The 14,695-nt window shown below is 30.9% G+C and overlaps 1 long non-coding RNA gene across 1 annotated transcript in view; it reads right to left on the bottom strand.

The window, feature by feature from the left end:
• LOC117683041 (uncharacterized) overlaps positions 1-14,695 on the bottom strand; it is a 139,097-nt gene that overhangs the window by 96,249 nt on the left and 28,153 nt on the right. The window lies entirely within an intron of this gene.

The following is a 14,695-nucleotide window of genomic DNA, read 5'->3' as shown; positions in this document are numbered from 1 at the left end:
AGGTCATCTACACATGGTAAAAAAAAGTTCTACTTCCGGTAAGACATCTCAAAAATCTCGGGTAGCTTTCTTTAATAAAAAACAAAGCACCAACAAGATTTCAGAAACTGTAAGAAATCAAGACACAAAATTTATATGAATAATGGACATTTGATTGAACATGTCTTTTAAGGGTTTTATTTGGTCGTACGTCACTTCCAGTTCTAACTCAAAGCGTTCAAGAAATAGAAGTTTTCATTTTTTAACTTTACATTTATTAAACATTTTTTTTTCAATTTGATGAATAGTAACGTACCGTAAATATATGCACTGAAATATCTACTTTTAATTTCTTAAATCACTTCCGTTTGTTCGTTTCCAGTCCCGAGACAAAAACCTACAAAAACATTTTCTCAATGAGGTATTAAAAGTAACAAAAACTTCAACATCCTAACTAAAGACAAAATAATGTATAAAGATATGTTAGCTATGTTCTGTATGATCCGGCGATACTTCCGGTCGTCACAGAAAGTACTCAAAAATTGACTTTTTGGTCTTTTTCTTTTGTTTATTTCCTGGGAATTCCTGTACAGTATATACTATATATGTATATCAATTTTCTATTAACAGGAGAAATGGTTTTTTGTACAGATTAAAACATGAGGAACGGAAGACCTTTTTGTTGCTATAGCAACAAGAGTCTAGTTATTTTTACGGTCTGTTTTTACTCTGCTCCTGATTTGTATTTTTCCTTTGAGATTTTGATTTTGAATACTATTCGTTATCACCTTATTTTTATGATGTAAGTTCCATTGTATTCAAGGGTAGTGATTGCAACGGCTCTTTTAACTGTTTCATGGCCATTTTTAAGTGATAGATACGTATTTGTAAATTCTGTTAGTGAGTACAGCCTATACGTTGAGGAATGTTTCATACGATTGGCCTGTAACTATAGAGAAAAGCTTTAAAGCTTTTTTGAAACTTTTATCTCTTAAACTTTTAAACTTTTCAAACTTTTAATCTTATTCATTCACGTTTCTTTCAAAAACTGGGGAAAAAACTTGAAACGAACTTCCTTTGTTTTTAAATTTATCTTAACAAGATAACGTGACTTTCATCAATGAATCTTTAGTCAGGGTAAACTGCCCCAAACCATTCTGTATCGTATAAAACATATAAATATTGAATTTATTTCTTAAATGAATATTGGAACTCTAAAAAAAGCCGATTTAGTGATTATTCTATTAGCATAATTTATATTTTATGAACTATACTAATTTCAGTAGAGAGCATGAAATGGTTTCATAAGGCTTTATTATGATATGCATTTCTGAGTATTGGGACTTTAAAATTGAGCATGTTTGGTTTTCTGGAAATATTTTACTCGTATGATGTCACAGTAAACTTAACCTCCTGAATAGGCGGTTTTGGAATAATCATTTCATGCATGTAAATTGAATAAAATAATTTCATATACTTGGCCATGCAATCAAAAGCCAAGTTCAAGGACATCATATGAAGTATTAGATAACATTAAACAGAATAGAGAACAAAACCACGTTAGATATTAAAAATATATATTTTTTTTAAATGTAGCAGATTATCAAATTTTATGAAATTCAAAAATCTTTAAACAACCCCTTTTTAAAAATCAACCATTAATCTCTTCATTTTGAAACTTACAGAAACCAATAAAAACGATTCCTTTTGAACAGATAAGTGTTGTTACACGACTTGACGAGGGCGCACTTTGCGCGCACGAGGAAACCGTGTAACAACCATTTTACAAAGGAGGTAAGGAAACGGATTAATATAAGTATTTACTTGTTTCCGAATCCTTGCCTAATTATGCATCATTGTATATATATATGTTGTACGTTGTATTCATAATAAACTATGGTTTACACTAACCATTTTAGCGCATGGTCTTTGTTTCTAGACTGATTGATAACACTTATTAGGATTTGATTGGTAAGGACTGTAATTTGATAAACAGTTAACAGAGATATGAGATATATATTAACTCTTGGGACGATAAGAAAAACGAATTGGACACTTTGTTAGCGAATATGGTCAAATCTTATAACTTTTTGATAGCTGAGTGATTGGTCAAATCAATTAACACTTTCCATTCAAAAAGATATACCACTGACACTTAAATTGAAATTTGCAGTCATTACAGTCGAACTAAGAGAAAAATAATTCAAAAAATGTTTGTTTTAATGAAAAAAGGGGGATATGAATACAATGTTTAATGCATTGCATCAATGAATATCGAGAAAAAAGTATTAAAGGAATTTTCATCCTATATATGAATACTGAATATTTGAAATGTCATAGTCTTTTTTGTCTATTTGAGTATTCGAATATCTCTCGATCGCTAAGACTAAAATTGATTATTTGTTATAAAATGAACACCAAATTCAAAATATCAGTCTATTCTTAAATGGACATGGTCATGAGATTTTCAAATTATTATTGCTTACAATGCTTTCGAAATACAACTCTACAAAATTTGAGAGCTAGAAGCGAGATATATCTATACTTCTATATTAAAATAATAGACTCGAATTTTTTAGCTTTGATACCGATAAATCGGAAGAATACTGTCTTTTTTTTATATATATATTTTATACATCATTGGTACTTGAAGATTACCAATTTGTTTTCATTTTTCTCAATCAAGCTTCGTTTATTAATAATAAACGAAAATTCCTCAAAAAATTCCGGAAATCATCTGAATTTTTTGGATTTTACAATCTTGCGAATGCGCATTACCTTCACGCTAAATCACTGGAGGCTCTTTATTTTATGTTTCCTCAAAATCATATTTGCATGGATAAACTTGGAAACGATAAAACAAATGCGTGTTAATTTTCATTTGAAATTATTTTCTGTTCATTAAAGACAATACGGGAGTTAACTCTAACACAGTGCATTTACTATAAAAAAAATCCCGAGAGTTTCAAATGTCAACATTGTATGTAAAAAAAATTGTTTGATTAATACTGCAATTATAGAATTAAACTTTTCGAAAAAGGTATTTACAGCTTCAAAATTGTTTGTTGTGAACAATTTGACTGTTATTTTCAATGCTACTTTATCAATTTTCTCCAAAATCGCTTTGGAGCGATTCTGCAATTTTCTGCTATATTACGGGTATATGGGAGGCATTTTAACTGTTGTGAAGGCCTTTTCCGAAACAAAGTTAGATTATTCCAACTCAGCAGATAGCATTATTGTAGGCTTAAAGTTTGGTTATGCAAGTGTCAACAATATACGGTGTTTCGATGTAATTATTTTGTAAATGCCCGATATCATATGCAATGTCAACCCGTGCACGCACGGGTCAAAGTTTAGTTCGTTGTAATGTAAACACGGCTCGTGACTTGTTTATGTTTACATTGATTACATTTTATTGTATAAACTTTCTAATTTGTTTATCTACTCATTCCTTTTAAGCAAAAATAAACATTTCCTAACGTTCATATCATGTATTTAAGGTCTCAAACTAGAATGTTCACTTCAACATTCAAAATGTCAACAAAAAACTGATGTATGCTTTGTTTAAATTCAAAGAGGTGATAGGTTTGTTCCTCGTTATAATGAGTTAATTACTAACACTCAATTTTTGGTTGACTATTAAAATTGCCTTTCTGAAGCAATGTAAACATTTAACAAGGAAAATAATTTTTGACCAAAATTGTAAACATGCATCCTTACGGCAGCAGGTTTGGGGGGTTTGAATTCAAAATGTAATCACATTAATAATGTTTTCAAGGCGTTCTGTTTATTAGGGTCTTCCGTTTCCAACGGAAGACCCTCTTGTTATTCTACGGTTTCTTTTTCTTTATTCTTATTAGGGTCTTCCGTTTTCAACGGAAGACCCTCTTGTTATTCTATTGTTTTTTTAGGGTCTTCCGTTTCCAACGGAAGACCCTCTTGTTTTTCTTCGGTTTCTTTTTATTATTATTTTATTTTTTATTTTTTTTCTGACTCCTTCTCGGCTTTATATCTCAAAAAGATTTCATCCGATTTCAATGAAATTTTCATAGCTTTTGTAAAGTTACCGTGCCTCAAAGATATTAAAGTTTCAGCATTAACGTCACTTCCGTTCAAATTTGGCGGCAATTTTTAAATTTAAAAAAAGTGATTTTGTCCGGAAGAAATCTCCGTAAACTTTAAAGATATCGCTTTGTAATTTTTACTGATGATAGATGTATCTTTTCTTAAATGTACTGGGGGGTTTAAAATTTTGTTCATCAATTTTGCTCAAAACCGGAAGCAGTTCAAATTTTTGGAAATTTTCATTTTTTTGAACAAAATAAGAAAATACTTCAGTTTTATAGAACTTGCCATGGTAAATTCAAATCTCAAATCCGTTTGAAAATCGGACGATGCATTACAGAGATATCGGGGTTTAAAAATTGATTTTTCCGGAAATTCTGATTCCGCGTCCTTGGTTTAAAAAATAGCGTAATGTTCAAAGTAAAATTAATTCGTACCAAAAATAAGTGTTAAGTCGTACTTGAACACATTCGGATTTTTTTTTGTCAAGTCGTTCTTGAAATCAGAAAGGTTTTTGTTAATTCGTACTTAAAATCATTCGGATTTTGTTAAGTCGTACCAGGAATAATTCGATTTTTTTCATCTTTTTATTTTAGTTACTCTTGTTGTTGGTTTAAGAGCTCTGCTTCTTACAGGAACTTCCAGCTTTACTTCCGACATTAACGGAAGACCCCTCTAGTTATTCTTTTTTTTCTTTTTCTGACTTTTTTTGAGCGTTATTTCTCAAAAACTACCCAACCGATTTGCACGAAATTTTCAGGAGTTATAGAACATCATCGTCGCTACATATTATTAAATTTTTGCATGATGACGTCACTTCCGGTTTAAGATATAGACGATTTTGTAAATTTTTAAGGGTCATTTTGTCCACGCATCTCCTCCGAAACTAATCAAGATAGAAGCTTAAAATTTTCAGGGGTTGTAGATGAATGTCTGTAGATGTACCCCCATGCTTCCAATTATGAAAATTGCTCAAGGCCTCGAAGCTCGCCTGAACCTGAAAATTAGCACCAAATTTTTCCAAGAAATGTTTGCACATTTTCTGTAATACGTTTCGATGTGCACATAATTTGTTTAAACATGTAATGCAAAAGTTGTTTCAATTTTCACGAGCTTTCCTTTGATATCAAGAAAAAGGGGCTGACCCCTCAAATAAGGGGCCAAGGGGGCTCTAAAGTCCTCTTACAATAACTCTTTACTGAACAATAATTTGTTATTAATTATATAAGCAAAAATGTTCATTGTACAGCTGTTTATCTATACAGTATCATACTTAAGTCATATGTTACGTAATTAGGGGTTTCAAGGGGCCAGAAGTTCAAAACTTTGATCATTAATATCTGAAAAAGGAGAAATATTTTTAAAAGCAATGTAGAACAAAAGTTGCTTAAAATGGTGTTCTTGTCAATATGCTACCTTAAATGTTTTTGTTTATGACCCCATTTAGGAGTTAAAGGGTCGGCCCCTAAAACACATTCATTCATACAGATATCTCAAGAACGGTTAACATTTCATTAACACTTGTTGAACAAAATATGTTTAAATTTGCAAGACCTTAAATTTGATATCAAGAAAAAGGGGCTGGCCTCTCAAATTAGGGGCCAAAAGGGCTCTAATGTCTTTTTACAATAACTCTTTACTGAACAATATTTTGTTATTAATTATAGAAGCAAAAATGTTCATCGTACAGCTGTTCAACTATACAGTACCATACCTAAGTCATATATTACGTAATTAGGGGTTTCAAGGGCCAGAACTCAAAACTATGATCATTAATATCTGAAAAAGGAGAAATATTTTAAAAAGCAGTGTAGAACAAAAGTTGTTCAAAATAATGTTCTGAACAATATTAAACCAAAAATTTTTTTGTTAGTGGCCCCGGTAAGGGGTTAAAGGGTCGGCCCCTAAAACACATTTGTACATATATCTCGAGAACGGTTTACAATTCATGAACACTTGTAGAACAAAATATGTTTATATTAGCGAGACCTTTTATTTGATATCAAGAAAAAGGGGCTGACTCCACAAATTAGGGGGTACAAGGGCTACTAAGTCTTTTTATGATAACTCTTTTCTGACCAAAATTTGATATTTATTAAAAAGCAACAAAGCAGCTTTTATTAAACTTAATTTAAAACGGAAATCCGTTTTAAAATCAGACGATGCATTACAGAGATATCGGGGTTTAAAAATTGATTTTTCCGGAAATTTTAATTCCGCGTCCTTGGTTTAAAATATAGCGTAATGTTTATAGAAAAATTAACTCGTACCAAAAATAATTGTTAAGTCGTACTCTAACACATTCGGATTTTTTTAAAGTCGTTCTTGAAATCAAAAAGGTTTTTGTTAAATCGTACTTAAAATCATTCGGGTTTTGTTAAGTCGTACCAGGAATAATTCGATTTTTTTCATCTTTTTATCTTAGTTACTCTTCTTATTGGTTTAAGAGCTCTGCTTCTTATAGGAAGTTCCAGCTTTACTTCCGACATTAACGGAAGACCCACTCGTTGCTTTGCAACGAGCTTTGCTCTAGTTCTTATTAATCTTATTGATCTTTGATTGGCGATGAGGGGCGTTTATATAGCTCAAGCATGTGTTAGCATCCCAAGAAAAAGAAAACGCCAGAATGTTGTAAAGATAATACTAACAATCAAAATGATATTACAATTAACAATCATAAACTAATACATTCTTAAATGCTTTCTTCATTAAAAGACACGATGTATATACCAGTAACATTATCAGAAGTTGGACAACATAGTCTGCAGCCTGTCTTCATACGGGTTTTAAGTATGTACAGGGATTTATTCGAAATTGAGTTTGTAATATTTGTATCTGTGTGGTTAATGTAACGATTTTGTATTAAAATAAAAACATATAAGTTTGGTTTTTTTTGTATAAAAATGTTTTAATAAAGAAAACAACAAATAAATATAGTGATTAAGAAATTTGAGTCGTACAGTACATTAATAGCTAAAGTCTTCAAAAGTTTGTCTATTTTACAAATATACTTATCTGATACAAAGTAAACTAGATCACCCGGATATGGGAATTTGAACAATGTTTGTTTCGTATGATGAACAATTGAAATAAAGAACTTCGTCAAAGATTTAAAAATTAAAAAACAGATTGGCACATGTAAAAGACACCTCACTCTTTGCCAAACTTTTATTGGAAAAAAAATACTCATGTAGTTTAATAACGGACTTGTATTATTCTGACAAAAAATAAGCATAAACAATGAAACAAAACAAATTCGGAAACAATTATTACTCATTAGTGTATAAAGAGTCCTTTAAAGTGTTGGGGGTTTTGAAGCTTAATTTTATGTCTTTCAACAACAAGAAATTAGACATAATATGATATAAAAAAATTACTAAATAACATGTGGTGATAACGAACAGTTTTCAAATTCAAAAGTCCAAAGAAAAATTACGAAACAGGAGCTGAGCAAACACAAACCTCTAAAACATTAGAAGCAGGATAAGGTGCCATGGAGGATATAGCATCTTCTGCTGACCTGTCACACCTGTCGTGTGCTCTTTGTCGTAATAGGAAAAAAGAAAAATCCGTACACAATTAGGTGATTAATTATGGTCTAACAATGCAATTTCAAAGTTTGAAAAAAGACAATATGCTGATAATTAATCCGTCGCTAGGAGATTGCATATAGACAAAATGGCAGTTTATAAAACATTTAAACAGACAGGTATTCGTCATTTTTTGATTGAATGTAACAATATTGATTAACGATCTATACCCTATATTTCAGGATGGCAATTGATTTTGTTTATTATAGCAGACGTTTTTGAATGTGTATGTTGATTTAAAAAAAAGACCCAAATTTTGAAACTTAAGAAAAATCTAAAGACAAAATGAAGATAGACACTAACAAGTATGTGTTGCATAGTTTTGATTGAACAATACAAAGAAATTTAACTTTTGAAATAATCGATTCCATGAAACCATTTTGGAAATATTTTTCACTTACTTGTTCAAAGAAGTGTATGACAGTACATGCATTATTAAATTTCACGTTTTGAATTCAAACACAGGTTAATCATGTCTAAAAACGGATTTAATATGTAGAATTAAAGCGTTGTATAACAACAAGGGAAACAATTAAAATGAAAAATACAAAGTGTATCTTAATTTTGAATCTAATGAACTTTTTTTTAAAGTGAAACAATAAAAATGAAGTAATTGAATTGTATTCAAGTATTGTAACACGTTTCTACAAATCTCATATGCAAAAGTTTTAGGAAGTGATCCTGTCTGGTATCCGACTATGTTAAAGTACATGTACTCGTATATTCGTTAAATTGCCAATAATTCATCCCATTTTTGGTAATTCATCTGTGAGACATTCGGTTGCATAACTTTGTATTCAAAACGAAAACCAAACTGTATAAAACATTGAAGTAGTTTTTAGTTGTATATTGACGGAAAATCACAATGATGACCTTGAATGTGCTATTTACATGTATACATGCATGAGTAGTAGATGAGTTGATTTATATGTAATAAGTTTACTTGTTGGTAAATTTTGGAGCGTCATTTTCAGCATTACTCCTAGGGATACTACTTGAAGACCATCCCATTTAAAAAAGCACAACTGTCGGTTTTATATTGATTTTAAAAAAAATGTACATATCATATTTTTAATCGTTTAGCTTTATGGTATTAGTATTTGTGTGATTGTACAATGTCTAGGTCACAGAAGTTATTGAACGAATTAATTATTACATTTGTTTGGTGTGTTCTAATAGATTTAAAGACAAATTATCCTTGCAGTGTTAATTCTTATCTAAATTTATTTACAGAACCCTTCGCCCGTCTATCGTTTTCTCTCTCTCTCTCTCTCTCTCTCTCTCTCTCTCTCTCACTTTCTCACTCACTCACTCACTCACTCACTCACTCACTCACTCACTCACTCGATCACTCTCTCTTTCTTTCTCTCTCTCTCAATCTTGTAATCTGTATTAGTGGTGATATATGATAGTGGAATGTTTTACCGTCAGCTGTTTGTTTTTGACTTTGTTTCATGATAAATTTTTAATCTGTAACATCGGACGTAAACCAATACAACGCCTACGTATCAAAGTGTGCTTTACAAGATCATTAAACATGCAATGTGTTATTTTTTTAGATAAAAAATATGGGTTTTTATTCATATTAAGGAGGTATGACATATCCAATTAAGATAGAACAAATTGTGAGGAAAATGAAAATCTTGTCAAATTAACCGATCGTAAATTTGTTACACGACAATATAACCATCCTGACAAACCAAATTTTGCAGTATCACTTGGATAACAGTCACCTGTTGACCAATCGAGGGTTCCATAGAATACAATCATACAAAGTAAAATATTTTGAAATCAAAATATTTTACACAAGATCTCCTACAAATTGTAATTATTAGACTAGAAGCATTTTTCTGAATATACCAATCTGATTCAAAATTGTGTTATATGAAACTGTACAAGGATATTACAAAATTTATTTGGAAATTCAATCTAACTTTAGCAATGTCATCCTCTTGTTTAAATATTCTATTCTATCAAGAACAGGAATTTTACACCCATTATGAATATGGTAAAATTCTTAGTTAACATAGTTTTTTTCATGTCTTAATTGTTTCCTTTTGTTTACTCTAAGAATGGGGAAAAGATAAATAAATTGTACTAATTATAAAAGTAAAAAAAAAAAGGAAAAGTAACTGTTGGTAATCATTTATGTGATCATTTTGTTATAAATTTAAACTTCCCTGAGCTGTTTTTCCTATTTTAGTTTGAATTAACATATTATTTCTCTACAAGTATGTTTATACCTGCAAGGCTAAAAAAATGTTTCACGAAGTACCATGTTGTATTCTAAAAAGGAAAGCATGGAATTTAATTTTGGAATTATAAAGGCCAGGGTAAAAAAAAAAGAAACAAATTAATGAATAGATTAGCGGAGGGCAGTTGTCTTTTTGATAGAACTAATATTTGCAAATAAACGTTGGATAAAATGGAAATCTGAGCTGATGAGATTTGAATTGTTGCCAACAAAAATGATGCAAACAGGGGCAATTTGTATAAACGTTTCCAACAAATTACAGTTTAGCGTGAGGTGTTTATAATTAGATAGTAAAGGTGGTTGGAGCTTTTGTATAAAAATCCACCCTATACTTAGCAATGTCAGTGGGATTTTTTCTCAGGCAAGACAACAATATGATAAGGTAATTTATCTCTCTCTCTCTCTCTCTCTCTCTCTCTCTCTCTCTCTCTCTCTCTCTCTCTTAAATGAAAACGATTACTAAACGGTATTGTCATTGTAAATTTCATATTCAGAATCGGCTATTTTGTGATGAGCTTCGCTCTTCTTGTGGCAGGAAGTGCACATGAAACTCCACAACAGGTTGTGACTAGATACAACAATTACAAAGCGATATGCAGTGGAATGGGTTTTGAAAATGTGCGCTGCAAAGGTTCGGAAAAACTTTTTTTTCAAATTTTGATTCTTAGATTTAACTATATAACCAGGGTACCCAATGACCAGTTAAATACAAAAAGCGAATCTTTAAAGTTTTAAACTTATTATGCTTTATGTTTAAATTGCATGTGGCAAAGTAAGTAATAAAAAATAATCATTGCAAATTACATTTTAACACTTTGTATCGAATGCATAAGCACAAACTACCTTATCTATTGACACGTTAAAGTGATAGAAAGCCACTTCCGAGCAGGTTTTACCATGCAGCATATGTGCGCCATAGAACTACTTTTTTTAACAATATGGAAAACTCTTAATGATAGTGTTATCTATTGATATGGAGAATAATGATATATTGATTTTTAATTTTTTCATGTCCTTTTCTTTAAACTTAAGTTTTTAAATATTTTATTTTTTATTCTTTCTTTAAGATATTTCATTTATTATCCTAAAATAGATCCGATTGCTTTCCAATCTTCACTCTCCAAGATATTGCAAAACTTGAAGAACCAAGAGACTGTGATCTTTGATAAAGTTTCATTAAACGAAGGAAACGCATATGATAATATCACTGGGATATTTACAGCACCGTTGGACGGGATCTATTCCTTTACATGGACAATATTAACACAAAGTGGAAAATATTTCGTCACTGAAGTAGTGAGGAATGGCAAAAAAGTTGCATCAAATTATACTGATGGAAGGGGTCATGATGGAAATCCTATGTCAACCTCACATGCTAACATCAAAATGAAGAAAGGCGATAAAGTGTGGATCAGAACCGAAGCAGCTTATGGGCTGTTTGCCCGTGGTGGGCATTATTGCTACTTTTCTGGAGAAAAATTGTAGCACATCTGTAACGATATCAAAATAAAGCAATTGAAGTTTAAAAAATGCAATTTTTTTTTTATTTTCAAAATACACGACAGTATAATGATGCAAAGGAATAAGTGTGCCGACCAAATTATCATAAACAATATATTTCACATTGATATCAATGAAACCAATTGAGTTTTTTTGCTACTTGAAAATCTTTAAAACTTACTCCACAAATGAAAAAAAGTTTAATCCTTTTGATAAACAGTTCCAATAAATGTGTTTCGATAAAACACTGATGAATCAATGACACAATGTTGCATAGATTGCGTTGATAATTTATGTAAATTAGTCACAATCTTACGCAAAACTTTTTTGCACCGTTCCTTTTTTTTGGTAGGGGTGGGGGGATTGTAGTATTACAGCGGGACAACCTGAACTTTTCCCGACTTCAAAAACAATTCAATGCATTTTTCAAGATTTTAATGCTACAATGTATTATCATCAAATAAAAAAAATGTCACAACTATTCATTTTCCAAATCTATCTAAGAAAAAGCCTATCACAGGTACATGTAATTTTCTCAGAATATGCAATCGCTGTCGCAAATATGGGATAATTTTATGCAACGCCGACTCCACGACCATGACTTTATATGGTGATGATGAGCATCTATCAGCTTAATTTCAACCACAACGTCATGAAAGCACCATGGAGACATCAATAATATTACATATAAGTTTACATCGATTTTAGTAAAAGAAACTTCTCTTTTACAGTCACAAAAAATTAAGCTTGATTATATCCATATTATCTGTTTTATTTATTTTCATGAAAATTGTTATTTTTGTTCATGTTCAAACTTTTATTTTCGCTGGCTAACACAATTCAACACATATATAAAATGCATGTGGAAATTATAAAATGATTATTTACTCCACCCCCGCGTGCAAGTTCACTCGATACTACAGTGTTATGTCAAGAACAATCCAATATAACAAATTTTTTTATGAGAATTTAAACCTCTTTTGCTAATCAATAAGCTGACATAATGATTCACGATTTTGAGCGATCACTTCATTTATAAGACCATGTTAAATAAGCATAAACTTATTATAAAGGATATTTTAATCCCGGCCGCAATCACTATATTTTTTTCTTAAACGTTTTACGGTATATTTCCCGACTGTTTACGTCTGTTTATTCCGTAGGTACAAGGCATATACACAGGTGGCCTATGTTCACACTTTCATGTGACTGTATAGTTGAAACCTTGTCTGTTAGTTCGGCGGGTTTTCCTGATCCCAAACAAACCAAAGAATCTGTATTGCGCATGTATACAGAGAAAGAAACAGTACTCCGTCCATCATTTAGATTACCTTTTAGCGTGGACTTCAAATTAGAATATGACCATCGTTGTTTGATCAAGGAAAATCAATTCAATTTTGAGTATTTTTTCGAAATTAGAAATTGAACCAAAAGTACACAGACACGCTGGTTAAATTACTGCATACTGGTGCATGAATAAAGTATTTGTATACGAGAGAGAGAGAGAGAGAGAGAGAGAGAGAGAGAGAGAGAGAGAGAGAGAGAGAGAGAGAGAGAGAGAGAGAGAGAGAGAGAGAGAGAGAGAGTCTGCAAGCGGTTCAACAGGTATTCGTCATTTTTTGATTGAATGTAACAATATTGATTAACGATCTATACCCTATATTTCAGGATGGCAATTGATTTTGTTTATTATAGCAGACGTTTTTGAATGTGTATGTTGATTTAAAAAAAAGACCCAAATTTTGAAACTTAAGAAAAATCTAAAGACCAAATGAAGATAGACACTAACAAGTATCTGTTGCATAGTTTTGATTGAACAATACAAAAAATTTAAGTTTTGAAATAATCGATTCCATGAAACCATTTTGGAAATATTTTTCACTTACTTGTTCAAAGAAGTGTATGACAGTACATGCATTATTAAATTTCACGTTTTGAATTCAAACACAGGTTAATTATGTCTAAAAACGGATTTAATATGTAGAATTAAAGCGTTGTATAACAACAAGGGAAACAATTAAAATGAAAAATACAAAGTGTATCTTAATTTTGAATCTAATTAACCTTTTTTTAAAGTGAAACAATAAAAATGAAGTAATTGAATTGTATTCAAGTATTGTAACACGTTTCTACAATTCTCATATGCAAAAGTTTTAGGAAGTGATCCTGTCAGGTATCCGACTATGTTAAAGTACATGTACTCGTATATTCGTTAAATTGCCAATAATTCATCCCATTTTTGGTAATTCATCTGTGAGACATTCGGTTGCATAACTTTGTATTCAAAACGAAAACCAAACTGTATAAAACATTGAAGTAGTTTTCAGTTGTATATTAACGGAAAATCATAATGATGACCTTGAATGTGCTATTTACATGTATACATGCATGAGTAGTAGATGAGTTGATTTATATGTAATAAGTTTACTTGTTGGTAAATTTTGGAGCGTCATTTTCAGCATTACTCCTAGGGATACTACTTGAAGACCATCCCATTTAAAAAAGCACAACTGTCGGTTTTATATTGATTTTAAAAAAAATGTACATATCATATTTTTAATCGTTTAGCTTTATGGTATCAGTATTTGTGTGATTGTACAATGTCTAGGTCACAGAAGTTATTGAACGAATTAATTATTACATTTGTTTGGTGTGTTCTAATAGATTTAAAGACAAATTATCCTTGCAGTGTTAATTCTTATCTAAATTTATTAACAGAACCCTTCGCCCGTCTATCGTTTTCTCTCTCTCTCTCTCTCTCTCTCTCACTTTCTCACTCACTCACTCACTCGATCACTCTCTCTTTCTTTCTCTCTCTCTCAATCTTGTAATCTGTATTAGTGGTGATATATGATAGTGGAATGTTTTACCGTCAGCTGTTTGTTTTTGACTTTGTTTCATGATAAATTTTTAATCTGTAACATCGGACGTAAACCAATACAACGCCTACGTATCAAAGTGTGCTTTACAAGATCATTAAACATGCAATGTGTTATTTTTTTAGATAAAAAATATGGGTTTTTATTCATATTAAGGAGGTATGACATATCCAATTAAGATAGAACAAATTGTGAGGAAAATGAAAATCTTGTCAAATTAACCGATCGTAAATTTGTTACACGACAATATAACCATCCTGACAAACCAATTTTTGCAGTATCACTTGGATAACAGTGACCTGTTGACCAATCGAGGGTTCCATAGAATACAATCATACAAAGTAAAATATTTTGAAATCAAAATATTTTACACAAGATCTCCTACAAATTGTAATTATTAGACTAGAAGCATTTTTCTGAATATA

Source organism: Magallana gigas, chromosome 4 (genome assembly GCF_963853765.1).
Source record: "Magallana gigas chromosome 4, xbMagGiga1.1, whole genome shotgun sequence".
NCBI classification, from domain to species: domain Eukaryota; kingdom Metazoa; phylum Mollusca; class Bivalvia; order Ostreida; family Ostreidae; genus Magallana; species Magallana gigas.
The sequence above is the reverse complement of the archived record's forward strand: the minus strand, read 5'-3'. Positions and strand labels throughout refer to the sequence as shown.